This window comes from Grus americana, chromosome 9 (assembly GCF_028858705.1).
Source record: "Grus americana isolate bGruAme1 chromosome 9, bGruAme1.mat, whole genome shotgun sequence".
Taxonomy (NCBI): domain Eukaryota; kingdom Metazoa; phylum Chordata; class Aves; order Gruiformes; family Gruidae; genus Grus; species Grus americana.
In genome coordinates, this window is record NC_072860.1 from 20,609,398 (window position 1) to 20,636,003 (window position 26,606).

General features: G+C 42.2%; 1 protein-coding gene across 5 annotated transcripts in view; it reads left to right on the forward strand.

Moving 5' to 3' along the window:
* GNB4 (G protein subunit beta 4) overlaps nt 1-26,606 on the forward strand; it is a 72,984-nt gene that overhangs the window by 31,682 nt on the left and 14,696 nt on the right. The window contains exon 1 of one of the 5 annotated variants that reach the window (XM_054835752.1): nt 10,841-10,984. The exons of 1 other annotated variant lie outside the window; for it this stretch is intronic. The gene's annotated coding sequence lies outside the window, so the exon portion shown is untranslated. Of the gene's footprint in view, nt 1-10,840; nt 10,985-11,678; nt 11,809-11,979; nt 12,061-26,053; nt 26,127-26,606 lie in introns of those variants that run through there. 3 more of the 5 variants (XM_054835754.1, XM_054835755.1, XM_054835756.1) reach the window with 3 other exon arrangements.

Consider the following 26,606-nt stretch of genomic DNA (forward strand, 5'->3'; position numbering starts at 1 on the left):
AGATTTCAAATATTTAACTTCATTCTGTCCTATATACTCCCTAAGAATGTCTTTTTGTGGTGATTTTGTTGATAGATGGAAGTTGGTTGTAAATAATTACATTAAGATTCAGTTATTCATAAAACTATCATTTAATAACAAAAATCAATTTGCTTATGAATGCATTTAGGTTGCTGCACTGAACATACCCAGACTCCTATCCTCCAGGCATTGAAGAGGGTCTCTGTCATTCTTCATTGGCTGAAGAGTAGAAAAGGCCTGGGGCAATCTCCTACAGACTTTTTTCTGGCTCTCCTGGTATGATGCCCTGAAGTAGATGAGACACTGCTATATCCTAGAGACCATTGGGTTAAATTAACCAGGATATAATTAAGATTACAAAAACAACCTCAGAAGTTTTATGGGGTTGCAAGCAGCATTCTCTCTCCTTATCCCAAAGAAAGTTTATTCCTTGCTACTTCCCTTGAGAGAAGAGTTAAAAATTCCCTATTATGGAATGAGGACTGCCCAACAGATAGCCAGAAAAAGCAATATGAGAACTAGCATGGCCAGCTGGAGCCCAGCCAGTATGGCTGTGACTGGTGATCCCCTGAAACAAAACTGTGCAGCAGAAGCTGCTGCCCGCTGCTGCTGTAGAAAGCATCCCCCAGCAGGTGCCACCTAGAGAAGCCAGTGATAGCCTGGCCTGTGGGAGTTGAAGACAAAGCAAGGTGAATAGGAGTGAAAGAAGAACAGGAAGGGGAACAGTGGGAAAAGGAATTAATCTTTATTTTGTGTGCTGGAAAGATCAAACTGCATTGCACTGTTGCAGTGTTTTGAAGTACATTTTGTCTCAGGACCTGACTCTCCTTATGCCAGTTTAAGTCATCAGTTTAATACACAGTGATGCAAATAAGCATCAACCCCTGGCTTGTCTACTCATAGAGACAAACATTTATGTTGGATGCTTGCTTTTTAGCACAGTGGTGAACCAACAGTGCTAAAACACCATTTGTTTTGCTGTGTTAAGGGAACCAGCTATCACTGTAGCCACGTCACTAAATCACATTACAACCCTTGGTCTAATGACATTTGTATAGATCTCCAGCTCTCTACTATTTGTCACTAATCAGAGTAGTCTGAAGATAATCATGCAGGGACATTATCCCATTTGATGTTCTTTCCCTCTACCTTAGCTAATCATTTCTACAATGCACACACAAGCCAGCATATCCTGACTTCTCCAATTCCTTTTGCTATTTATTTTTTCTTTCTTTTAGCAGCAATGATTGAGAGATCAATGAGGTTATTGTGCCCGGTCTATTGCACAACTCCCCAGTTTCCTGTTGCGGTGGGATCTACCAGGAAACTTAAATCCAAAGAACAGCCAAACCTCTTCTCATACTTCCTCTGAAAGGCTGACCAAGCCTGTGTAACTGGGGTAGTTGATTAATATTTAGCCTTAAAAGATGAAATATCTTTGTATTACAGTATGCCTCATCCCAGTGGAGACAATGTTAGGGTTCATATTAGCACTACTGGGTGCTTTTGTTTTCTCTTTCTGTTTTAGCAATGAAAAAAAAAAAAGGTGATTTTTCTTCCGTTAGAGGTGCTTGAAACTGCAATGAATTTCATGAAGTGAATGGAATTGTTCAGGATTTTAATCAATGTAGCTGCAGAATTTGACCAGCCATCTTAAAACCATTGCATTTATTTTTAAGATTCAAAATGTTATATTGATAATTACAACAATTGTAGGGAATATCCTATTATATTGACCTTGATAGTGTCATTAAACATAGTGAATACAACATTTGCTTGCTAAAATGGAAAGATGAGATGCTCAGTCACTTAGAGCTTCATATGGTAATCATCAGGAAAACAGCTCCTTTTTTAAATGTAGCTGTCAAACTGACAGGTTGCAAAAGAAACAGATTCCTAGCTATTCAGTAGTTATAAAAGATCAAGATGATCCAGTTTAATCAGACCATCAAAGAGGGAGACTTGAATTTGTTGAATTCAAATCAGGGCTTTTTTGTGTTTGCTTACTTGGGCTGGTCCTAACCACAGGTTCATAAAAAATTCCTAATAAACTTTTGAGCTGTTACTCATTCCAAGATGGCACTGAAGATCAAATAGCTGTCAATTATAAGGTGGCAGAGACTTGAATAAAAATGCAACTGGCTTTTTTGAGAAATACTTTGGGTTGATTACAACCATTTTGACATCAGATGCAATCCTTTGCAAGTGCAGATAGCAACTGATTCTGGCAATTTTCTTACGGGAATTTTTCCAGGGGGATTTGATGTAAGCAAATGTCTCTGAAAATAAGCTGTGGATGCACTACAAGGATCACTTAGAAGTCTTTTCTGAAAAAGACACCTCTGTGTCTGCTGTAGTTTAGACAAGATTGTATAACTTTATTGATTTCTGACCCTTTGTCCCTGTCTGGCACTCAGCCTCCACCACTCTAAACCAGCCTTTTCTTCTTTGGACTTGTGGAAACCTTGGGTTTTTTCACACACTTGTTAATGTATTTGCCAAGATACTCGGTACTTCTTTGCAAAGGTGCTACTGCTCTACTGATTGACATTCAGCATGGGCAGGCAGAGCAGGCCAAGGAAAGAAGCAAGAAGCCAGAAAGGAACAAAAACCTTCAATTTTTGAGTTCTTATTCCAAATGTCTTTGAATTAGCAGCTCTGGGCCCTTCCCAGCTCTTGAAGGAATGCCAGTTCAGTACAGTGAGTGAATAAGGTGTGTGCGGGGGCGACTGCTTCTCTGTCAGTTGTGAGAAGCTTTATTTTAAAAAGTGCCTCTTTTTTTGCCAGCATTACAGAGGTTTGAATGGTTCAGAGGAGCTGGTAATGGTTTAGGGAGGCTTTCTTGTTTATGGCATGTTGCCCAGTCAAATCCAGCCTAGGTCATTAGTGACCAGAAACTCTTACCTTGTTAACAGTGTCTGATGGATGATGTCAACTGTGCCTGAGTCCAGTTTCTAGCAGAAAAAGCATCACAGAAACCAGTATTGCATTGTTCCTAACTGACTCTCTTGCAAGCAAAGGGGGGACAGAGCTGTGCCAGCGGGTTCATTCGGGGCAGAGCTGAGCTGAGGCATGCAGCTGTAGCAAGCTTCCTCCACTGCTGCACATCCTTCCCGTCTCTGCAAAGAGAGAACAGTAGCCTGCAAAGCTGTCAAGCTGATGCTTTCCCCAGCATTGAAATGACATGCAGTGAAAACAGGCAAGCAAAATGAACAAAAATACGAAGCACCTTTGCTAAGGAGCACTGATTTATATCTTCTGGTAAAAGATACATGGAAGAGCATGAAGGGTTTCATTCAGAGTTTTGGACCAAAGCCCTGTGTATGTGAGGAAAATCATTAACACACCATTAGCAGTCATGTGTCAAAATGGCAATTAGTTCTTTATTGTAATCTCTAATTTTATTTTATAATGTTTTTACTATTTGTTTTTTTGCATTTTGCTTATTTGGACTCTCGTACCGGTCATTTTCACTTTGCTTATATTTATTTCACTCCTTTGTTTGCTCTAATGTTCTTCCATCTGAAAAGCTCTCATGTTGGGGAACTTGCTCGGCAGCAAGGGTAGAAGGAAGGCAGGTGGGCAGGGAATCTGAATTCTGATTTTGGCTCTGCCACTGGTTACTTGGCAAGCTGTTTACACCACTCTGTGCCTTACTTTCCCACAGAAAGAGACTCATAGTCGAAGAACAGTTTAAAATCTTTGTCAAAAAAGAACTGTGCATCTACTAGTGCTGTTTACTGAAGGAAAACACAAATGAAACCGAGTATTTTATTCCATGTGCTCCTTAAAGTGTATATGAGTTGATTAAGCCCAGTAAGTCTCTGTTCTTCATTTTCCTTTCCTGAATTAGGTCCAACTGTTGAGTCATCATTGATGCACACATCCAAACCACTATAGACATCTTAGCCTTCAAATTGTAAAAAATCCAAAAACATTCTAGATTCTTCAGCCCATTTAACAGATGTAATATGGAAGAAGCAAATCCTAGTAACTAGTGAAACACAGTTATAGTACAGATCTGAACTGGCACTGCAGAAAGTATGTATTGCTCTCTCCTTAAATGTTGTCTCTATTCCCTCCCCCCGATTTAATTTGGATAAACTGTCCACCAACAGGGCACAGTAGTTTGTTAAGGGCACAGTTGCTGTATAATTTTATATTACTTACAGTCTTATAAAAGTGTTGCAGGTAACAATGGAAATAGTGTCATTTCTCTGCCTAGGCCATGGTGCCATTTCCAGTATCATTAATTCATTGTAACTGAAACCCCTTTTCCCTCAGGAATGGCTGGGGTCATAGCAACAACGTTGATGCAGATGCAGATTAAGAGCCAGTAGCAGCAGTGTGTTGAAAAGCTTACTAAAAATGGTCTCTGTCTCTCTGTAGACCTGCAAACCCAGCCTCTTGTATCAGATTTCCTCATTCATGACCATAAAACTCTTCAGGTACCAAAAATTCTGTAAGTTAAATGGCAAAACTTAAAAATTGCAAGCTTGAGTAATACTGCTAACAGCTCAGTGTAAGCTCAACGTTCAGAGGAAGGTGAAATACACCTATAATTAGTCTAACATGCAACACTTCTTGCTGCACTACACCTGAACGTTAGCATAGATTCCAAAACTGAGGAATAAATACCCTTTGCCATCTTTACCATAATGCAACTGCAACTCACTGAGTTAAATCCTTAGTTCGTTTACTGATCTTCACCAAAGCGTTTGCCAGCGTGACACCTGATAGCTTGGTATTCTGCTGTCTGCAGTTAACAGCACTGAGCTGTGTTCAGTGGGACTGTATTGTATTTATGTACCGTGGGCTTTGGCTGTGTGAATGCCTTCATTTGTTGGTGGCACTATGCAAATACATAAAATAAACAATATTACACCTATTATTTTCTAAGATATTGGGTAGCAGTGGAATGCAAGAATCTTTCATTAAAAATGTGAAAAGTAGTTTGATTTTGTTGTGATTGGAAACTTGCTTATGTTTGTAAGAATTTCTAAAGCTAATTAATGGACATGATCATGCTTCTTCAGTTGACTTCCTATCTTGTTCCGTAAAAGGGCCAAACAATCTCTGAATGGACTGAACAAAATAATACTTCTTTAATGCTTCTTTCTTCGTAATTCCACTCTTTTACTACCCATGTCAGTTATTGAATGCTTTGTTAAGGTCCTTTCATGACTTTTCACATTTTCTCTTTTGTCTCCACTCATTCCACTTTATACCTGGAACACAACTTTAATGTACATTACGCTCTTCAGTTGTTGACAAAGAAGTAACTGAAAACTCTCAAAAAGTGATCACTTGCTGTCCTACGTGCAGCTAACTAGTCCCTGTTTGCTCCCTATTATGCACACAGTAAAATCCTTGGGGTTTAGGATTAGGTTAGGTATACGGTAAAGTAATTGTAATTTCCAAAGCAGCATCTAGAAAATACCAGTCATAAGAGTAAGGAGAAGATCTATTTGGCTGAAAAGGGTCGGGAGATTTTTCAAACTGAGAGTTAAAAAGGGATCTTCATTGTTTCTGCCCCTCCCATCTGCTGTTCTCTGCAGCTGAAAATGGGGCAGAAAGCCAACATCATGACATTTGAGCAGACAGCAGTTTATGGAAGTGTCTATTACAATTCCACACCCACACCCTTGGTAGAAAGGAGCCTTCTCCCTGGCCATTTCAAGCAAAGTTGCTGCCAGAGAGTTACAGTTGATGTGACGCTTCATCCCCTGAGTCTGGGATTTGTAGGCAGACTCTTAAATTTTTCTGTGTAGGTTTTAAATACAGATTCCCCTTCCTCTGCTTGCCTACTCCTCTCCCCCTCTAGAAGAAATCAAAAGAATTTCCAAAACACACTGTAGAGTTTTCTCAGCCCTCGCGTGCCATTATTACAAGTGGGTTGGACTGCGGCATCAGAGAACTTGCAGAAGCACAGTGATTATATGAGCATTGCCTTTTGCCTCATTTAGTGATCTTAAACATTGGTGAAACACCTTGCAAATTACAGTAAGCACAGGAAACCTGCTACTGATCTCTCAGTGTTGCAACTGGTCTTAGAAGAGAACAGTATAGATCAAATGGCTTTTTCAGCCTGTTTGATTTTTGTTGCTGTTCATTTATGATGAGCACTTTCAGCAGTTCCACGAGTATCCTTCGTCATTTTGTCTGAAAGAAATATTAATATATATTACTCATAAATACGTGCATACATATAGGCCACACATAAAGCATCCATGCATATATAGCCACTCCCCTTTCTTCTATTTAAGTGGTGTTCAGTGATTGTTCAGTTCTCTTTAAAGGATGAGTCACCTGGCTCACTCTAGAGTCAGGAATTCAGACTGAAAACTGTAGCTGCACAATGATCCGACTGTGCAGCTTGATCTGCTGTTTTACTGGACCTCAAAAAGTAAATGCACTGACATCCACTGTTTCTTCAGTCTCCTAAATAACAAGAAAAATGCTATTACTGTGTCTCCTTACATTCTCTTTCGTTGATTTTTTTATTTGAATTAAATATTAGAGAATAAGCATGTGGATATAAAAGGAACTGAATTATGCTGGATTGGCAGCCCTAGAAACTGAAGTTCACTGTTTTTTGGTAGCACAAGGACACTAGTAAAACACAGCAAGGATACTCCCCTCCACATGCCAAATTAAACAGTGATCCAAAGACCAGAGCCGATGGTGAGCAGAAAGTGCAGTCGCCATATGCATTCTTTCTTGGATTTCTAGAGAGACATGTACACAGCGTGAACTAAACTGCCACCTTAGATGCGTTTCATGCAGAGCATCAGCTGGTGAGATCACCGCTCCTTGGTGCTGTGAAAGGTCATCCATATGTAAGCAGAGCCACTGACAGAATGACAAAAGATGATCATCTCTCGCACTTCAGTTGTGCGGCTGAGCAAGTGGAGGGTTCTTGAAATGAATGAATGTTAGACTTCAGTAAGAAAGAAAACAGGAGATTGAAGGTAAAGCAGTAAAACCTTTGCTTTCATATTTAGGAATGAGTTGAGGAAGGGTTATGTGAAGATGGACATGCTTTCCTGTCATGTATATAGAATATAAAGATAATATGTGTAATCCTGCTTAACAGAGTAATTAAAATATATCAGTAAATTAAGTGAACTTTTAAGTCTCTGGCTCTTTATAAGGCTTGAATAAAGAATGATGTGAGATTGCTCGCTTATTAGTAAGGGGTTAATCACCATTTTAATTCCTAGATCTGAAGAGAAAGATGGAAAGGTAAGGGGAAAGAGATGTAGATTATTGTATCTCACCTGAATAGCTGCATGGATTGCAGTAGCACAAATGCTGTCAGACATAAACAAAGAATGAGGACAAAGCAAAAGTGTACATACTGCAGGAGTGGCCTGATTTAACCAATGAAAAAACCAATGATGAAAGAAAACCCGTGTTGCCATTGTAGAGGTGTCAAGAAAGTGGATTGTTACATCGATAAATTAATTCTGAAGTCTGAGTGAGAAATTTATTTTTTTCTTTTGTTTTCCTAAAGTCAGTCAAAGGGCTGGTGTGATTCAGTCACACCAGTGGAGGGGATTCCCACTGGATCTTTGTCTCTTAGTTATCTGTCTCCTGAAGAAACATGATTACTTCATGTACATCCTGAAGTGTTTTGGGAAGGAATTAGATAATGGGCTGATGAAATGTGGGGGCTTTCTGGAACATGGAAAGTACCAGGCTGACAATGAACTCTGCATTTCTCTGGAACCAAGACAAGACATGCATAGACTTCAGCAGTATTTCTAGCCATTTAGATTATACATGTGCCTGTCCATCTTTATACCTTCTACTCTCTGGCCCTGCCAAGACTGGGGAGGTTTTTAGAAAATGTCTCATTGCTTCCTAGTACCCGTTCACTGTCCTAACATGCAATATTTCACAAAATTTCCATCAAAAGGGTGTTTAGGGTCTGCTGGAGCTATCTGAAAACTGAGAACTGAGGTTTTCAGTTACCGCTGAATCAGCACAATCTCCAAACAGGTTCCCTCCCTCTACCTTCCCTTTGGAGATGTTTCAGACTCATTGGGCAGGAATCCAAGCACTGGGGGCCTCCAGTAGCATTTAATCTATCAGAAACCGAAGTTGCTTTGTTGGCTGTAGTAACTCATAACTCAAAGAGAACATGTTAGAGAAACTGATCTAGATATTGATTTTAAAACTCATCTGGCACTGTAGCTCAACCTTTCTCTTCCAATGCAGAACAAATTGATTCCTTATATAAATTCTAAAATAATACGAAGCATATTGCTGAACTGGCATGAGAATAGCTTAATTAGGGGTAGCTCTGATTTTGCAGCGTAGGGTTTGTCATATGAAACCAGTGATCAGAAGCAGAACTGGACAAAAACTGGTTGTAAAATATTGCCAGTAGCAGGACTGGGGATTTCTGTTTCATTAGGAATTCGTAACTTCTTCCTATAGTAAATGACTAAACAGACTACACAGTAGGTGAGATGAGTTTTATATGGAGAGGCAGGTTTTTTTATTTGTATCTGTTGATCTAAGAAAAGATATTCCTCCTTGCAAACTTTGCTTTGCTGTTAGCCTTGGACCACCACAGCTGCAGCAATGCCACTCCTGCAAGATGAGTTCCCCTGCTGAGAACCATGTCCTGTGTGCTTCGTTTTCCCAGTCTGCAACTGAAGAAACGTCCCTGTCTCCCAAATGAGTCATGAGGATAAATTATGTATTTTTTATAAAATGTTTTAATTTGCTCCACTGGAAGGACAAAGACTGATAATTTCATAATATGTAACTGCCTAAATATGATCTGAACTTTCTCGGGCTTTGCTTACTGCCTGTTATTTTCCAGAGCTGTTTCAAAACAGAAGATGAGAAATGATGTGCTCATTCTGGGACCATATCTTGTCAGTAATCACTACTCAAAGATCTGAAGATTGAATTAAGAAAAATGTAAGGGAACAAACGTAGTTTAAGGGAGAACTATCCTTGTGCTGATTTCTCCCTTTTATAAAAAGTTAAGCAACTTATACAGTGATACAGTGACTCTGAGGAAGTTTTTTTTTCTCTTCAAGTATGGTTCACAAAATCAAACTCATTCCTTGTTGATTTTTGCTATGTGATCACTCATTAAATGCAAAGTAAACATGTTGCTGAATGACATCTGTCCTTTGGATAAATGGAGGACAGATGTATTGCAGTGCAGGAAAGCACAATATAGACTTTGCAACCAGGACAAAGCTATTAAAATAATAGGTTTGAGTCAGTTAAGGAAAGTGCATAATTTTTTTTTTAAATGGATTTAAGATAAGCAATGAGCTGTTTCATTACAGTACGTACTGTATGTTCCAGTATGTACTACCATTAACATGGAGCCATTTATCAGTAATATACTAATAGCTCAAAGATTGCTTTACCTGCAGTAGTTATGATACTCATGTAAAATATTTTATGAAAATCTTGAAACTTCGTGGTGCTGATGGTGTGGCAGACCCATGCTGAGAAGATGGGTGATGCAAGCATCCCATCTTTAGTGTTGGAGTCCTGACCAGGGCTGCTTATGTTGGCTGTGCCGAGGCAATGACTTTTACAGAGGTGTCCCTGTGGTGTCAAGGTCAGTGGAGCAGGCAGGACTCGGAGAAGGTGTGGCTGGAGCATCCCACAAATTAGCTATTAATATAGTCTCAGGTCTCACGTTGGCTGTGACTGTAGTTTGGCAATTTGATTGTAATTTTAGCACGAGACATGGAAGAGCAGATGGATCCGCACTGAGACTGCTACAACCTTGGCAGTCAGTCTCTGATGGTCTTTCTGCTTTCCATGTGTCAGGATAAGGATGGGTGCACCACTGAGGGATGTAGGATCGCAGTTTTGTGAGAAATACTAGAGAATTGAGCATCTGTTCACACACATCACTTCCACCTTGCTACTAATCAAAGAGAAACACCCCAGCCCACTGAGCACTGAGGGTGAGATACAACTTTTATTGATCAGGTCCACAGAGGCCAGGGCTGCTCATGAGGAGGTAGCCGAAAATGCGGAGCTCAGGGCCTCACCTGTATCACTTCCTAACACCTGTAAGCAGCTCCACAGGGGCCTGGCAGCCCTGGCCTACACCTCCTGGCCAGGCCAGGCCCTCATGCTCCTCCCCAGGCCGCTCCAGCGGAGCAAGGCAACACGGCCATCGAATACTGGGGGGCCACTGGAAAGCAGCCATTTGGATGCTCGGGAGGTGAAAGGCTTTATAGGCAACGTGTGCTCCCCTTGGCTTCATGTAAAGGAGGAGCTTTGGCCACAGCTGCACTAACGATTTGGTGGCCACCTGTGTGCACCAGCACCCGCCCTGGCAGCAGGCGCTGAGCCACCCCCCAGGGGATGTCTTGTGCTTTGCCGGCCTGTTCTCCGCCCTTTGCTCCGCACCACCCCCTGCCAGGCCGGACAGGCCCGCAGCCCCCACCGGCCGCCCTGCCGGGAGGCGAGAGCCATTGCCGGCTGCAGGGAACGGAACGTACATGGGCTGCCAGCCCTCAGCCCAGCTGCTGCTGCCGCCCGGCCCGCCGCGGGCTCTGCGGCACTCGGCCGTACGGCTGTACAGCCGCCGCTACCCGGGGACGGCTTCTCCCCCGGGTGCCCGGTGCCGCCAGGCTCTGGGGCGCTCACAGGGGGCTTCCGCGGGCACTGCGGCTCCCCCGCCCCGAACGTGGTCGCCCTACTGCGGCCGAGGGAGCCCGGCCTCGCCTCGCCTCGCCCCGCCGCCCCAGGCCACGGCGGGCTCGGCAGGCCTCGGCACCGGGACCTCCCAGGCGCTGTCGCTTTAAGCGCTCTGACGTCAGCGCTCCGTAGCCATGGCAACGGCCCGTCACGTTGGCTGGGTCCATGCGGGAGGGGGAGGAGCTCCTCCCGTCGCGACCGAGCGCCATGGAGGCGGCGGCTCGGTGACACCCGCGCGGACCGTTACCCGGCGGCGGCGAGCCGGCAGGTATTTCCCGCCCGGGCCGCGGCGGAGCGGAGGATGCTCGCAGAGCCGGGTCCTCACCGGTGGGGGGGTGAAGCCTGGCCGGCGGGTGGCTCTGCCCATCCCCCGGGGCTCGGCGGGGACGCCTCAGGGCGGCGGCTGGTCCCGCGGGGCGGCCGGCGGCACCCCCTCCCCGCCCCGGCGCTGGGGAGCCTCGGCCGGGCGGGGCGCGGCGGCACGGCCGGGCTGCGGGGAGCCGCGGGCCTCACTTCCTGGTCCGGCGGCAGCAGCGGCGGCCGCCCCCGCGCTTTGCCCCACCGCAAGCGGGGCGGAGGAGAGGGGCTGCGGGCAGGCGGGCGGCGGCCGCTCGGGGCCGGGGGGAACGTTCCAGCGCGCTTCCCGCCTGGGGCGGCGCCGCTCGGGCCGCGGAGCCTGGGGGCGGGCTCGACTCCACCACCCCTCAGCGCGGACCTGGCGCGGGGTGGGCACGGAGGTCCCCGCAGGTCCCCGCGTACGAGGAGGGTCGCGGGGCCGCGCCAGCGGGAAGCCCCGGCGTCCCTTCCGCCTTTGCCCGCCGTCGCGCCCCCGCAGAGCCCGGCGGGGCCGCCCAGGAGCGCCGCAGCCGCCCCGCGCCCACTGGCCCCCGCCCCGCCCCTCGCGGGCGGCCCCATCCCGCGGGCGGGGGGGGAGCATGGGCGGCACCATCGCGCCGCAGCGCCGGGGGGAGTGGGCGGTGCTCGGTGGGGAGAGCCCAGCCGCAGCGGGGGTGAGCGCTGAGGCGGCCGCGGGCGTCGCCGCCAGCAGCGGCCCCAGCCCGGCTGGTAGCACCGCTGCGACCCTGCCAGCAGGTAAAGCCCCGCCGCCGGGGCTGCGCTTCCCGCCGGGGCGCCGGCTGCGGCCGCGGGTGGAGGGGGCCCGCTGGGGCGCCGCCCTGAGGCGGCGGGCGAGTGAGGGGCGCGGTCCCGCCTCGGGGTTGCGGGCGCCGGAGTCCGCCGGGAGCGGCCGGGCCCGGTAGGGGTGGGTGGCATCGCCGGCTTCCCGTCCCCACCGCTTCGGAGCGCGGACATGCCGCGGCGCCGCACCCAGCTTCCGCGGGGACGGTTGGTGCCGGGGCAGGGCTGGTCCTCCGTGGCTTCGGGAGGGCTCCCCGGAGGTGGTGCCGGGGGGGGAGTGGAGGGAGAGGCTCGTCCCTCCGGCGGTTCCCCAGGCTGGGGGGCGAGAAGCGGGGCGGGCGGCTTTAGCCGCCTGGGGAGTCGGCAGCATCGAGCGTCGAGTCCCCGGTGCCGCCAGCTCCGGCACGGCTCCGCCGAAGGGAGCCCGCGGGACCTACAGCCCTGCTGCTGCTGCAAGTTGTGAGAGCAGCCGTAGGTGTAGGTCGCAGAGAAACCGTCTTGCAGGCAGGGTGCCCCTTCTAGCTCTTTGTTGCCGAGGGTCCTCAAGGACAGACTTGGCGCTGAAAATAATGGGATTAGCAATGCGGGTGGCACGTTGACCTGTGCACTGGGGTGTTCAAAATGCTTCTGTCATCCCAACAGCATCAACCAGCCCAGCAGTTTGGATTTAAAAGTCTGTACAGCTAGCAGCAACAGGCAGTTTCCAGGATTATGGAATATGTAGGGAAACTCTTGTCTCTTTATTTCTGTACCTATCTAGAACTTGTTTTGACATTCCATAAATTCGTCTTGTGGCAAGGGGTTATGACTTGAGTGCATTGCCTGAGTGTTGTGACGGGTAAATCTGAAGGTACTCCCCGTCTTTAGGAAAAGTGCAGAGTCATTAGATGCTTTTTGTGTCATACTTCATAGGTATTGCTGGCTTCCGCATCCAGATATTTTTGCAAAATCTGCTGCTTTTTTTAATTTGCACTAATTGCTGAGGTTATCATCTTTCATTTTTCCTTTGGTCGCTGTTAGAAATCATGAAAAGCATCCAAATTGCTTTTATCTGGTAGACAGCAAGTTTAGTTTATGCTGTAATATTATTTGAACCAATGCAAAATAAGCCTCTGATCTGTTCCCTCCTATTAATTATATAGTTTGGGAATAGACATGTTGTCTTTTATAGACTGATTCTTGTAGCTTGGAAAATACAAGATTTTCTGGGCTGGTTTTCAGTCCTGAAATAGGAGCACGGTAGGTCTCAAAGCTAAGTATGAGTTGAGGAAAAAATTGCTCAGAGTTTAATTTAAATATATATAATAATTTTCTGAAACAACGGAATAGTAGCTGTTCTCTGCTACCTAGAGAGTATTAGGAAACATGAAGGGAAAAGAATGGGAACATGGTCTAGAGAAAGGAGGCAGGTAATCAACTTCTAAAACCCACCATAAAAGCACTGGGAGAGATGAAAACTGAGTCTTGTGGGTTTTATGCATTCAGTGGAGTTCTGTGTTCTGGTTTGGTCTCTGCTTTGAAAAATGTTTTATCCGTTTTCTGCTGGGAATCTGAGCCGAGGATTGCTGGATGAGCAGCAGTTCCCCTGTGGTAGCTGGGTGTTTTTCCTCCTTCGCCAGTTGTCAGCGCAAGCCCCTTCTGGTTCCTAGGGGTTGCCGTGCTTCACCTGCAGAGTTAACTGCAAGAGCAGTCGATGTGCTTTCCAGAATTTCATATACCTCCCTGAGTATAAATAGAGGATCCAGAGATTTTTGGTAGTTCTTGTGGGGAGTAGTGGGAATACTGGGGCACATGAGCCTGCACAGTCAAAGGGTGTGCAGAGGAAAACCTAAAACTCCTCTTTGACTTCTACTGGAAATATTGGAAATGATGTAAAAGGTGCTCGCTAATCTGGCAACTAAGTGTCAGATATAGTAGGTGTAATTACTGGTTAAAGGTGGGGAAAGTCTGAAGTAATGTTAACAGGAATAATAACCATATCAACAAATTCAAATGAAACAAACCACATGACAAACCCCTTTCAATCCTGAAAGTCTTTTAAGGGGATGGGAATCTTCAATTGGTTTTTGCAATGTGCGTTTGTGATTCTTAAGCATCATAGGTGTGGTGAAGTTAATTTGTGTTTCCAAAGAACAGACTGATTTTTATCTTGGAAAAAGGGGGCTAGGAAAAAGGAGGAGATTATAAATACATGGATATGTCTTGCTGTTTGCCTAATATGGCAACATATAGGCAATATTAAATTATGTATTATTTCTTTAAAATTAGCAGGTTTTACAGTAGATAATGTAGAAGAAATATACAGATTTCATATGTTGAGAACAAATACTATAATTATAATAATATCTTTCATCTGTTAATCATGAAAAAATTGAGTTTCAGGTTGCAGGGATGTCTTTTTCTGTATTCTGTATTGTTAAAGTAGTTCAGCAAATAGCTGGTGCTCTAGCTCTTGTTTAGCCCTTTTCCCTGAGTGCTTGAAAAGTTGGTCTTGATAGACTGCTCAAGTCATTTAAATCTTAAGTAGAAAATTTTTGGCTATAAATGTCATCTGTTATATTTATGTTGGATAATGAAAGTCAACTATATCTTCATGTTGCTTAGTTGAGTACTAGTATATCTAGTGTTTAATTTGTCCAAATATTTTTTTCCAAACAGTTTCTAAAAAACCTGGGACTCAAATACCTCATTAGAAAACTCTGCAAAAATATTTTTCAATACAGAACTGTGCATAGTTCTCTCCTAGACCATTATGCAACTTTTAAAAATTCCACAAAATGTATGAATATAAGATTTTTGAAGGTGAAGTAAGAAATTAAAAATTCCTAAAAAAACCACCATAATATGCAATGCATTGTAGATCTTCCTCGGTTACTTGCTTCTCTGCCAGAGTCATAAATTAAGACTGGTGTGTCACTGAAGACATAGTCATTTGATTTACTGTTTTTTGTTTCAGGAGGCACTTTAAAAAAGTTTCATCAAACTAGTAAGAAATTCAGAATCTCTGAGCTCAGTGTGCGATGCTTGCTCATGGAATGTAAATACTTAGGGAGAATGATAATGCAGTGATTGTGTTTTGTACTTAAAACTGTCTGAGAATATCAATGCTCAGATTAATGCAATTCCCAAGTGCCTGGAACTTGCCATTTAGAAAGTATGCATAGTATTGCTAATCAAGACGATATTTTTAAAGTTCCACCAAAATTTTTCTCTCCTCTAATTGGACGCAGACCTGTCACTTATTTCATCTTCTGAAGTGTGTAATTAAATTTAGTTGTTATTGTTTTGTTCTTGTATGAAACCTCTGTGTTTTGCAACCCAATGTTTTGTAATAGAATTTATGTGAAAGATGCTAAACAGAACTAAAGCAAACGATCACGCAAAACATGAACGTATGCTGTTCTCTTAAGGTTGTGGTTTGATATCTGATACTAGGGCAGAGAGCTTCATAGAGCTTTCTAGATAACATGAGACAGTGCTATACAAAGCTGTAGCTTTAATTAAAAAAAAAAAAATCTGTACTGTTTAGGATTGTGTTAATGTGTGCAGCAGTGTGTGAACCATGAAACAGTCCATCTTTGCCTGAAACAAAGGACCCAGAGGTGAACTTGGTGTTTTGAATGGATGTCAACTTGGATGCCATCAGTGATACTTGATGTTCTGATTATTATGAAGTGCTGTAGTTAGTGTAGGGAAATACCATAATGAGAAGATGAATGAGAACTGAGCTGAAGGTTTTTAAAAAAACAGAATTCGACCAAATATAGGTGGACATTGAATAGCAAATAGTTATGCTATTCAGTGAAGACAGTTTCATTTCCTTTAAGATGTTTCAACTTCCAAAAGTATGTGAAATGCTGACATACAGTAAAACAAATTCTGATTCAGTTACTATAACTCTTGCAGCCTGTTGCTGTTTGAAAGGACTTGAACTGGAAAGGAGGGGAAAGACAGAAGAGCCTGACTGTAATGGAGAGCAAAAGGCACTTTCAAGTTCCACCTATTACATAAAATTACTTATTTGGAGGCAAAATAGGTTTGGCAATTTGCAGAAGTTGTAGTTTTCCCCTCCTTCTTATGTTAGATCTCAGACGAATATTAATCATATGGATTTTCAACATAAACCAAGTGTTTGAGTCATTGTGAATCCTACTGTTTTGAAACACTAAAAGAGCTGAGTACTGTTAAGATTAAAATTATTTTATAAGATTTTACTTTTCAAATGGGGTGAGGGGAACAAAATAAAATCATCAAATCAGTCCCAGGATTGAACATGTTTCTTAAATGAGATTGAAGATCTTGGAGCTGCTCTTGATGACTGGCTTGGCATCTTTGACAAGAACCAATAACCTCCTCACAGTCAGTGGTGGGAGCTCTTGGACCTGTTCAGTTTGTTTTCATAGTGCAGTTTCTAGTTCAGGTGGTCAGCATCTAGTCTAGCACAGAGCACCCAAGCAGTTTCAAGGTAACTTGATGATTTGATTCTTGTTGGGTTATTTGTTGTATAATTTTTTTCTACCCTGTATATTTTTTAGTGTAGTAATTATTTCTAATATAATTGCAGTTGTGTCATTTTCTGTTTATATATTAAAATGCAATTTATGTGGTATTTGCACACATTTAAAGTCTTGCATTAAAATTAAAGATGCTTACTCACGATCTAATGTTAAAACACATGTGGTGTTTCTTTTAATTAGATAAATTTTGAATATTTGATCTGCGTATTTTTCTGGTGACCCTTTCAGTTATGACTGATTGCTTTAAGTGGTTGTTCATGTAAACCAATTTTATCCCTAGTTTGGAAGAGGAAGATACTTTCCTTCCTTCAGATTCTTGATTTAAATAGAGCTTAGTTGTTACTGGGCTGAAAGAAATATTCACGTTGCATATATAGATGCTACGCTTGTCAAAATCTGATTTAACACACTATACATTTAGAGCCTCAGTGTGTATCTAGTGACTTTGATCAGTTTTGGTGATTTGACTTAGATGCTGACAGATGCTGAATACTAAAAAATTAATAAATCTATGGTATATTAGGTTTCAGGTAGGCTTATCCTATAAAAGCTTCCCCCCCCCCAAAAAAAAAAAAAAAATTGTAAATTAGATTTAAGCAAATGTATTTATCTGGTGTTGCTATGTGAGAATGCAAACTGGAGTCCTTTCCTTTACGTGTGCATGTTGGGGATTGGAAGGAAAGGAAGTATAAGAGCTAATCAAGTTTTGTAGCAATCTCAACATCAGGTACGACAGGCAGAGTTCAAACAATAGCACAGCAAAATTTCCAAGAAGACGTTAAGTCCAGATGCCCTAGAATGTCAAGAAACTAATAATGATGTTAGTACCATTTTCCTTCTATTGGATCAGTAGGAAGGACATAGCAGGGATGTTGGGTGCTCCTAACAATCTTCAGGGAGAAGAGCATTGGTCCACAGGGAAGTGTTGCAGCATTTTAGAGGATATTAAATGTCCCTTTCTAATCTTTTAAATTAGTTTCTTGCCCCACAAGTGTCAGTCAGTAACTTCTCCATTGTGGTTGCTCTTTCTAGTAGTTTGGATACAAGGTGTCTAAATAAAAAATAAAAAAAACCAAACCAAAAAACCGAAAAAACAACCAAAGTGTGGAGAAGGAGGTGGCCAGGAAGTAAAACTACTGTTTTGGGTGCTACAAACACAACCTTAATGTCTAAGATACACAACAGAAAAGGGGAAACTCCTCTTTTGTCTTAGAAGCAGGCCAAAGGAGGGAGCCGAATTATTTTTTTGCTTTGTACAGCAGGATAAAAACGTAATACAAGTCCAAAGTAAAAGCACTATAAATGAGTATGTAACGATGTCAGCGCTTTGCTGCTGTTCCTCACGCTTTAGGAAGAGCAGGTAATTGGGAAGGTCAGGTAGCTGGAGACAGGAAGTCATTAAGGCATTTTTTTTTTTGTCTTATCTATTATAGTTTGTTACAAATGCAAATAGATGGGCATCAAATGCCAAACACCACTTTGAAAAGGGATGAAATGAAGACAATAAAATTGACTTTTCCTAGTGGTGTAGCTTCAGAAGCCTGAGCAATTATCTGTTCTCAGTCTCCACAGATTGAGACAAGAAGTCTTGTGGCCCTGAATTGTAGACCTTGGTAGGAACTCTGACAAGATGACAGCTGAAAGGCCAGCATCCCAGGCAAACAGTTAAATTGCTTGAGAGTTTTCATTGGTAGGGCTAATGTTTGCCTTTTCATTGAGTCAGATACCGTTTTGCTTTGCGCTTAACTTCTGAAAGCAGGAATTTAAGAGTATTGAGCCATTTTTACTCATCTTTCAGTCACAATTGCTGAGGAAAACTCCAGAACAGTAGTATGCATATCCCAAATGTTAAAACGAAGAGACGATGTACTTGGCTAGGCTGCTGTTGTCCCAGTTCACTTTGCTGAGATCTGTAGGAAGCATTTACAAGAACAGAAGTTTCAGTGGACTGGAAGGATAACCTCCAGCAAAGCAGGTTGTGGAGCCATGGCTCTCTTGTGGCCACGGTGCCTGGCAGATACATTCCTGTCTATAACCTCAGGCTTTGTCTCCACAGGGGAATTCTGCCATTTATAACCTAGCGAGTGTTGTGTTTTCATAGAAAAGTTGTTCTCATATTTAAAGAAGAAAAAGTGGCACTTTGGGGAAGACTCTTTCTAGTGGGAACATTGTACGTCTTTCTTTCAGCATTTTGTTTCTCTTCCATCCTCTTCTGTCATTTTCCTGCCAATAGCCATGTAGGTCATTTCTGACTTTGGCCACTGTACTGTCTACGGTTATGTGACCTGAATATCTTTTTTTTTTTCTTTCTTTCTTTTTGGGTTATGAACTGTACAAATACATTTGGATTTTACTGCATTGTAAGGGCGTGAAAAATAATGAATCACAAGTTTAATTTACAGCTTCCTTTTAACATAATGCCACTTTTATCTAGATAGTTTTTTTTTTAATAAGAAAAGTTTTTATCTTGCCTAAAAGTCTTCTACTACTATAAAGACAGCCTTTGAGAACCCTGGAAGCGTCAGGATAATTAGAAGCACAGTGATACGTGTTGCTTTAAAATAGCATCTTTAAATATTTGGTGTAGTTTCTTTTTTAATAAGCGACCATTTGAAAAGAGGCACTACCGCATGAGAAACATCAAGAGTATAGATAGTTTATATATGATTCATCACAAATGATACCTGAAGTAGTTACACAGCCTATGTACTCTTAATCCCATACTTGCATTAGTAGAGGTGAAAAACAGTACTTGGGTTTTTCACTTTCTGGTATGGGGTTTCTGATCATTCAATGGCTCTCTGTAAAGTGAGGGTTTTGATAGATTTTTAAAGGCCTATGATACTATGCATCTAAAAAAAAAAAAATAGAATTACTAAAGTAGCCTGAACTCTAGTCTGGAAGAGAACTTAATTTTTGTGGTTTAGAATCACAAATAATTGACCAGAAATGTATTGTGAACCAAAAGCAAAATTAAAATTAGACCTGAGGGCAATAATTTTATCTGATCTTTGGATAATCAGTATAAAAAAGCAAATGTTTATATTCCCTTGTTTCCTTATGAAAGAGTACAGCTGTATGCTAAATGTTACAGCTGCATAATGATGTGAACTGCATAATGCCTCGCTGTAACTTTGGTACCAAGGGAGTATGTGTGTGGTGCTGAATGGTGAGGAGGAGGGAAGGGTGCTGAAGACTATGTATAGATCAAATGCATTTATTATTTTTTTCCCCAAGCTAGTTGATAGATTTGAAAGGATGCAATGTGTATGTGTAACTGGTACTGCTGGCCTTTCTGCTCCTGAAGGGTGTAAGAATGCTCGGCTTTCAAAAACTGTCAGCCAGAAATTATTTCAGTCAAGTGAACAGTCATCTTAGTTGAATTGAGGCACTTTTCCTGTAGACAGTATTAGTTTCTCTTAATGCGTATCTTCTCCACTGACTTTAAACCTAAAATTTTCTGTGTACTTAGTGCCTTTTATGCAGTCTGCACATTCTCAGAAAACAGGAGGCTGCTTAAGTAATCCTTTGTGCATGTAGGTGCCAGACCAGATTTTACATGCCTAACACTGCTTGGCCCTACAGAATGCAGTGTACTGTGCCACTTCCATAAATTGTAGAGTATCAATAGATAATCATATTAATCATTCATATTCACAATAGAAAATCAAATATTAATGTACTAGCCCTTAAAAAAAAATCCCAAATCAAACTTGTTTAGAGATGGATTTAAATGTAAGTTGTCTTTTGAAATGACTTTGAATTGTCACTCTCCAGTAGGCTTTCCATACCAAAACTTGTTAGAATAGCTTCTGGGTATAGCTGGGTATTTGAAAAGGCAAATAACGTAGTATGTCAGCTCACTCTGTGTGTGTGTGTGTGTGTCTGCCTGCCTGTTCCCGAGGAAGAAATTGGACTGGAACCATCTCTCTCTGTCTTGTTACATCTTTTTCCTTCATTAAGATCTTTCTTGCCACTTCTTACATGCTTTGAATTGCAAAACCAACATTAATTTGTTCAGTGATGGAGTGTCCTTTGGTCAGTGGACCAAATTTTCACTGGAGAATCATTATTATAGTCACTAAAGGCAACATCATTTGAATTTCACATGAAGTTCTGTTTGCAGGGTATATGATAAAAATAAATCTGTGCTTACATACTAAATCATTTTGACCTGGAAATGATCATGATGAATATAAGATGCAAGAATGTCACTTTTGGAAAAATCACTCTTTTGGACTGTGAAACATTCATGACTCTTAAAAATGTCTTCCTTCCTGTGCTTTTTTCAGCCTTGTGCTTAACACTGAATTTCTTAGGTTTTTTTCTAGAATATAGTGTGTGTGGGTAAAGAAGAGTAGGGGCTTTCTGTAGGTGTTTTATCAATGTACTTGGCTTATACTTTAAGTTGGGTTTTAGAAATAAACTCTCATATCTCTGAGCTTAAGACACCAATCTGGTGTCAACTTACTGTATAAAGAAGGGTAAAAGTCTAAAGTCACTGATCATTTTTTACTAGTAAACTTAAGAAGAATAAATTCACTCTAATTTCTAAACTGTGATTTCCTTTGTCTATTTTATGACTGCTGTTAACAAGGTCAGTATTTGTTGGTCTATTTGTCTTCCATGGAAACAGTAATCAAAGCAGCGATCAAACACAGAGTTGTGTTGTGATCTGTTAAGGCTGCTCGCCGTGCAGGTTTGCTCTCTCATCGGCAAGCTGTGCATGTGCGGTGTCGGCGGCGCTGGTGACACGGCATTGACTTCTAAACCGAGCAGCACTACTGCAAGGCGCGTTCGAGCTGCCGCTTCCTCTGCTCTCTGCTGTTAGTGGAAAAACACTATGGGGTGATTGTTACAGTACTGAAGTCCGAAGGTGAACACAGATATTTATATTTGTTTGACTCAAATTATTTCTGTTAATACCTCCAAGTAGTTTTTGCAGTAAATGCAAACGTGGTGGGCTGTGTTTCCAAGTTATGCCAAAATCACAAACTAAGTAACAACGTGTGTATAAAGTGGCACGTATTTCTGTTCTTTCTGATGTATAGGGGTACGAGGTGTTTTGGTGGAGGAAGGAAGTAGCAATGTTGTTGGCTTGAAATTGATTCTGCCACACAGTTTGTGGGTGGGGTTGTATTCATGATGTAACTGCATGGGGCTTGCTGGCACACGAAGAGCCAAGACTACATTCATATCCCAATGATTTGCTGTTTGCTTGTGGGTCTCTGTTGTGACCACTCCTTTCCAGCTGTACGTGCAATTTTGAGCACATACGTTCATCGGTTCCTTAAAACTGGGGATGGTATCTGTTAAAGAAATGGATGTTTAAATAAGTTCTGCTAATACCCTTCCTCTCGAAAGGCGTTGGTTGATTATTTCCTGTTTTTGTACCAACGCTATAATGGAGACATATCACTTTAAAACGCTTCCAAAATGTGCAGAAGTGCAACAATAGCGCTGACCTCAGCGAGCGAGGTCACACCCAAACTGCTTCCTGTTTTCTTCATGGGGAGACCGGAGGCTCTGAATATGGGAGAACTCTCCTGTGCCTGGGGGCTCAGAGATCAGTGACAATTCCAGCTTACAAAATGCAAATTTAAAAATCTTAAGGAAAAGATTCAGTTAGGATTTCCAAGCTTATTTTCTAAATAGTAACCAATTTTTTTTAAAATTAACCGTTATTCCTTTGCAGAACATCTTAGACATTTCAGTAACTAATGCACCCCTGAAAAGTATACGTTAAAGATACAGAAGGGAAGGAGATGCATTGAAGAGGTTTGAGAGCAGAGAGTGTGAGAAAGAGCTAGGGACACAATGGCACAACTATAGCCCTTATACTGTTATTTCAACTTATGCCTCTCTCCGCGCGGGTTTAAGTATTAGTTGACCAATATAAAAGCTTCTTGCTTTGTTGTCTTTGTTTATTGATGCAGTACAGCTAAAAATCAGAACAAAGAATTCTTGAGAAAATGAATAGCTGGTAAGGTCTTTTTGAGAAACAGAGGAGAGACAACATAGGGCCAAGGTACGGTAAAAAAGGGCATCAAATGCTTAATTTTCCTCAGTGGAGAGCTCTGTGTGTGTGGTCCTCAAACAGCTCTACTGTAGTAAATATATTACATAAAATTCCAATTAAGTATTTTTTATGTACAAAGGTATGTAACTACAGTATAGCATTAATGCATTTATTTTAAATGGCTGTTGTGTAGGCAGAGATTTCACTTTATATGAGGCTTTGTCCACTATGTCAAAATGTATAGATTTTGAACCGTTCTTGAATATGTGAAATCCATTCCCTTCAGGCTGTAAGAAATAAAATCTCTTTATGTTTTTCCTCTATTCATGGCTTTGGGGAGACATAAATGATTGGGCAAAGCTGCCGAAGTCTTGATTAGTATCACTAAATGAGGAAATGTTTTATCAAAATCTTCTTTGGCACATCCTGAATATAAAAAGTATTAATCTGTGTATGCTGCTGGAGCTCCACTTCAGAGCCAGAACCCCAGTCCACCACTGTTGAGACAGCAAAGCCTGCATACGCTGCCAGCAGTTACAGAAGACAAGCAGGTAACTTCACACAAGCGACTTCAGCATATAAAGGTTTTGTGGACTGAAGCCTGAATGTGAGTTACCAATATAGCTCCCTTGAGAGAGATCTGGACTATTTCTTGGTGTCTTTTTCTATAATTAGTAAAGTGCTATAGTTAACATTCTTTATGTTTAGCCACCTGTGTGATCACTAGGAGAGATGATCACATGAAAGCTCTGTGAAACCTCCTCTCTTACTTTCTGCTGCTATATGTTGATCACTTGTGAGATCTTACTGCATATGAGTTGAAAAAACTGAGGATGATATGTATAGGTAAGCACTTCAATTCTAAAGGACTGAGAATTTTTTGATACAAATTAAATTCTTGCCTAAATAATTCTTTAGTCAATAGCTCTTAAGAATCCAGTCAGGCAGACTGTTCTTTCTGCAGTCCCTTTAATCTCTATATATTTGGCACAAGAATAGCAATGCTTTGTTGTGGGGAGGGGCGTATTTACACTTCTTTAGTCATTTTTTTTTTCCCCTCCTGTCTATGGGAGTTACATGGGAATAAGCTAAGCTTGTCAAGGCAAGTGAAAATGCCTTTTTTTTTCTTTTTTCTTTTTTAAAAGAAACCAAATTACTTAGCATCTTAGTTTGTAAACTGTAATCTTCTCTGAGACAAAAATAGCTCTGCTTTGCAGAACTAAAGGTTCCTATCACTACACGTCTGACTATTCTGCTTTGAGTAATCTGCCAAATATCAGCCCATTTCCTGGCTTTCCAGAGCTGTATGGGCTCTTGGCCCCTACACCAGCCTTCTGCCGAGTGCCATGGGGTCAGCAGGTCCCTGTCTGACGAAATCCCTGCATCCCGGCTTGTGTAGGTGCTCTGTCCAGCCCTGCCGTCGGCCAGTGTGTTGCAGAGGTCCTGGGTTCTGTGGATCTTCTTACGGTGTGCCCTCTAGTGCATTTGGAGTGAGTTTTTGCAAAGAAAAAGGTGTTTTTTCCAGCCACAATGTTCGAGTTGCAGAGAAAGTACTTTTGAGACAAGAACCTGTGTTAATTTGTCACTGCCTGCCCATATAATGAAGAATTAAACTCTTAGCAAATGATGCTGCTACTGAATCAGGAATAGTGTAAAAGGTAATTTATCTGTGGAGCACTCAAGCCTGCCAGTGGCTTTCTTGACACTAGATATTCTGTGGAATCTGACTTAGTTAATTATTTTGCCTCAGGAGGCACTTTATTTTGGTATCAGTAAATTCACTTGTACAAGTCCGCTGAGGAAAAATTGCACTGAGGTGCAGTTCAGCCTACAAATGACATTGCTTTTATGAGGGCAGAGATGTGCTGCCTTGGTTACACAATAGCTACTGCTCACAACGAGCTGCCTGTGCTGTTGCTTCTGATGGGAAGCATCTCGTGTCCTTGACCCCATTTCCTAATCACTTGGGTGTCCTGCAGTGGTACACCCCCTGGCTACTAATGGTATTAAAAAGTTCTTCCCCTTCCTGTTGCTCATCCCCTCAAGGCGCTTCTGCTGTAGGAGATGATAATATTCATAGTACATCATGCACATCATGAATTGCACTTGAAGAGAAGCATCTGGCTTCTTCATCAGGGTTTCTACCTGTGAATGTTGAAAAGCAGGTACCACTAGTATTCTGTATCTAAGGTAACTCAGAATATTTTTTTCTCTGACTAAACATTTATTAAAAATAATAGTAAGTCAGGGAGGTAGATATTACATTACCTCCAGCCTCCTGAGATGCCAGAAGGAATCCTGACTCTCTTTCTGCCCATAGAAGTGCAAGAACTGATGGCTTCGCTGTGTGCATAGCTGAGTACGCTACAGCTGGACTCCTGGGGAGTTCATGCTTGGAATTTTCCAGGCTGTGGAGTGCACCTTCCTGGCTGTAGTATTTTGATTTTCCTGGAGGGGAGAATGAACAGACATGTGCCCTTTGTAACCTAGTACAGATTGGAGTTGAATCCACTGAGGTTTTCAGTAATTTGTTATATGAGGAAAAATTGGCAATGCAGAGGTCACCTCTGTTCTTTGCAATTCCTGTAAGCCCAGCGAAAGCAGTCCCAGCATTTAATCTGATAAAAAAAACAAGTTGGTTTTTATCTGATGACTTGTAGTGTAGAGAAGTAGCACACTTCAAGGTTGTGGTGATGACCTGCTTCTCGGCACTGAGGACAGGTTTATAGGCTGCAGCCTCTGCTTTGCCATTGCTGCCAACCATCTCAGTTCTGTGTTCTTGCTGTGCTTCACTGGCCACCTCACTGATACACTTACAAACAGTAATACAGCAAGTAAATCTAGTCTGGATAATGGTCTACAGACATAACTACGTCTTGACTATAGCTTCTTTTTCTCTCTTTTAACCATATCACTATAGCATCAGAAGCATTAAACCAGACATAGATAAATCTGCGTGCGCAAGTTCCAAGCACGTGCTTATGTGCTGCGTTGCTGTCGTGAGTATGGCATCAGTAAGGTGTTCACATGGTAGTTTGACAGGAGTTCAGAGATGATGCTTGCAGAGTTAGTGTGAATCTGGGAAAGCATCCATGAGAGCTTCCTCTCTACCCACTCAATTTCTGTAATTTCCTGTGGGCACCTCGAAATAGTGCTTAAAAAAAAAAAAATCCCAAGTGGAAGCATCTTGCTCACAGTTCTGCTAAATACTTTATGGTGGATGATCATCTGAACACACGAGCAGTTGTAGTGGGAGCTGCAGTCAGCCAGCACAACAGAGAGCATTGGATGCACTTCAGTTTAATGGTTAAACTGGGTACTTTTTGTTTATTGTAGTATCCCGGTGTTTATATATAGCTTAAGAGTATCTCAGAGTTTGCTGTTCAGCTGCTGCATACTGGAAAGGAACTTCAATGCTTAACGCTAGAATAATCCAGTTCTAAAATGAATCTAGATTTTGCAGAACTGCGTGCTGGCTTGGAGGCCGTTGTGTTCATTGAGGTATAGCTTGACCTTGAACCACTGATACATTTCTGCTGAGCAGTAATACTAATGACCTTGCAAATTTAGAACATACCGATGTTGCTAGGACTTTTCAACTAAAACCAATTACTTCTTTCAAAAAAGTATTAAATATCATTGTCCTTTAATTCGTTTAGGAATTGATTTTTAAGCTAAGGATGGATGGATGAGAAGGCTTCTGAAGCTGGATTATGTCCATGTAGGAACTTGTACAGGTAAACACGATTTAAAGCTGTTCAACCAGCCGTTGAACTGCTGGTGCAGCTTGATGGAGAAATGGCATTAATGATGAACAGTACTGATATGAATGACATTAAAGTCATTAACACTGACTTTATGGTTGAAGTGCAGCATGGTCATTGATGGTCTTTGAGTGCCAGTGCAGTGCTACAGCTAATTTTCTGATATGCTCATAGTTGTACCTATCAATAAAAAAATTGCCCGACTTTAGCTACTTGTGACCATCTATGCCTGCTTCCAGTTGAATAGTAATGTCTCTTTCTTTATAATCAATTATTCTCTGTGTTGAAGTTATTGTTTACAGAGCACTGAAGTGTGTGGCATATCACAGGGCAGAAGCTGACTTCCCTGCTCAGAAAATTACAGATACATCAACTTCTCTGTTAGGGATCTTTATCTTCGGTTAAAAATAGCATGCAAGACTGCAGAAACGTTGGCAGATATCATGGCTGGCT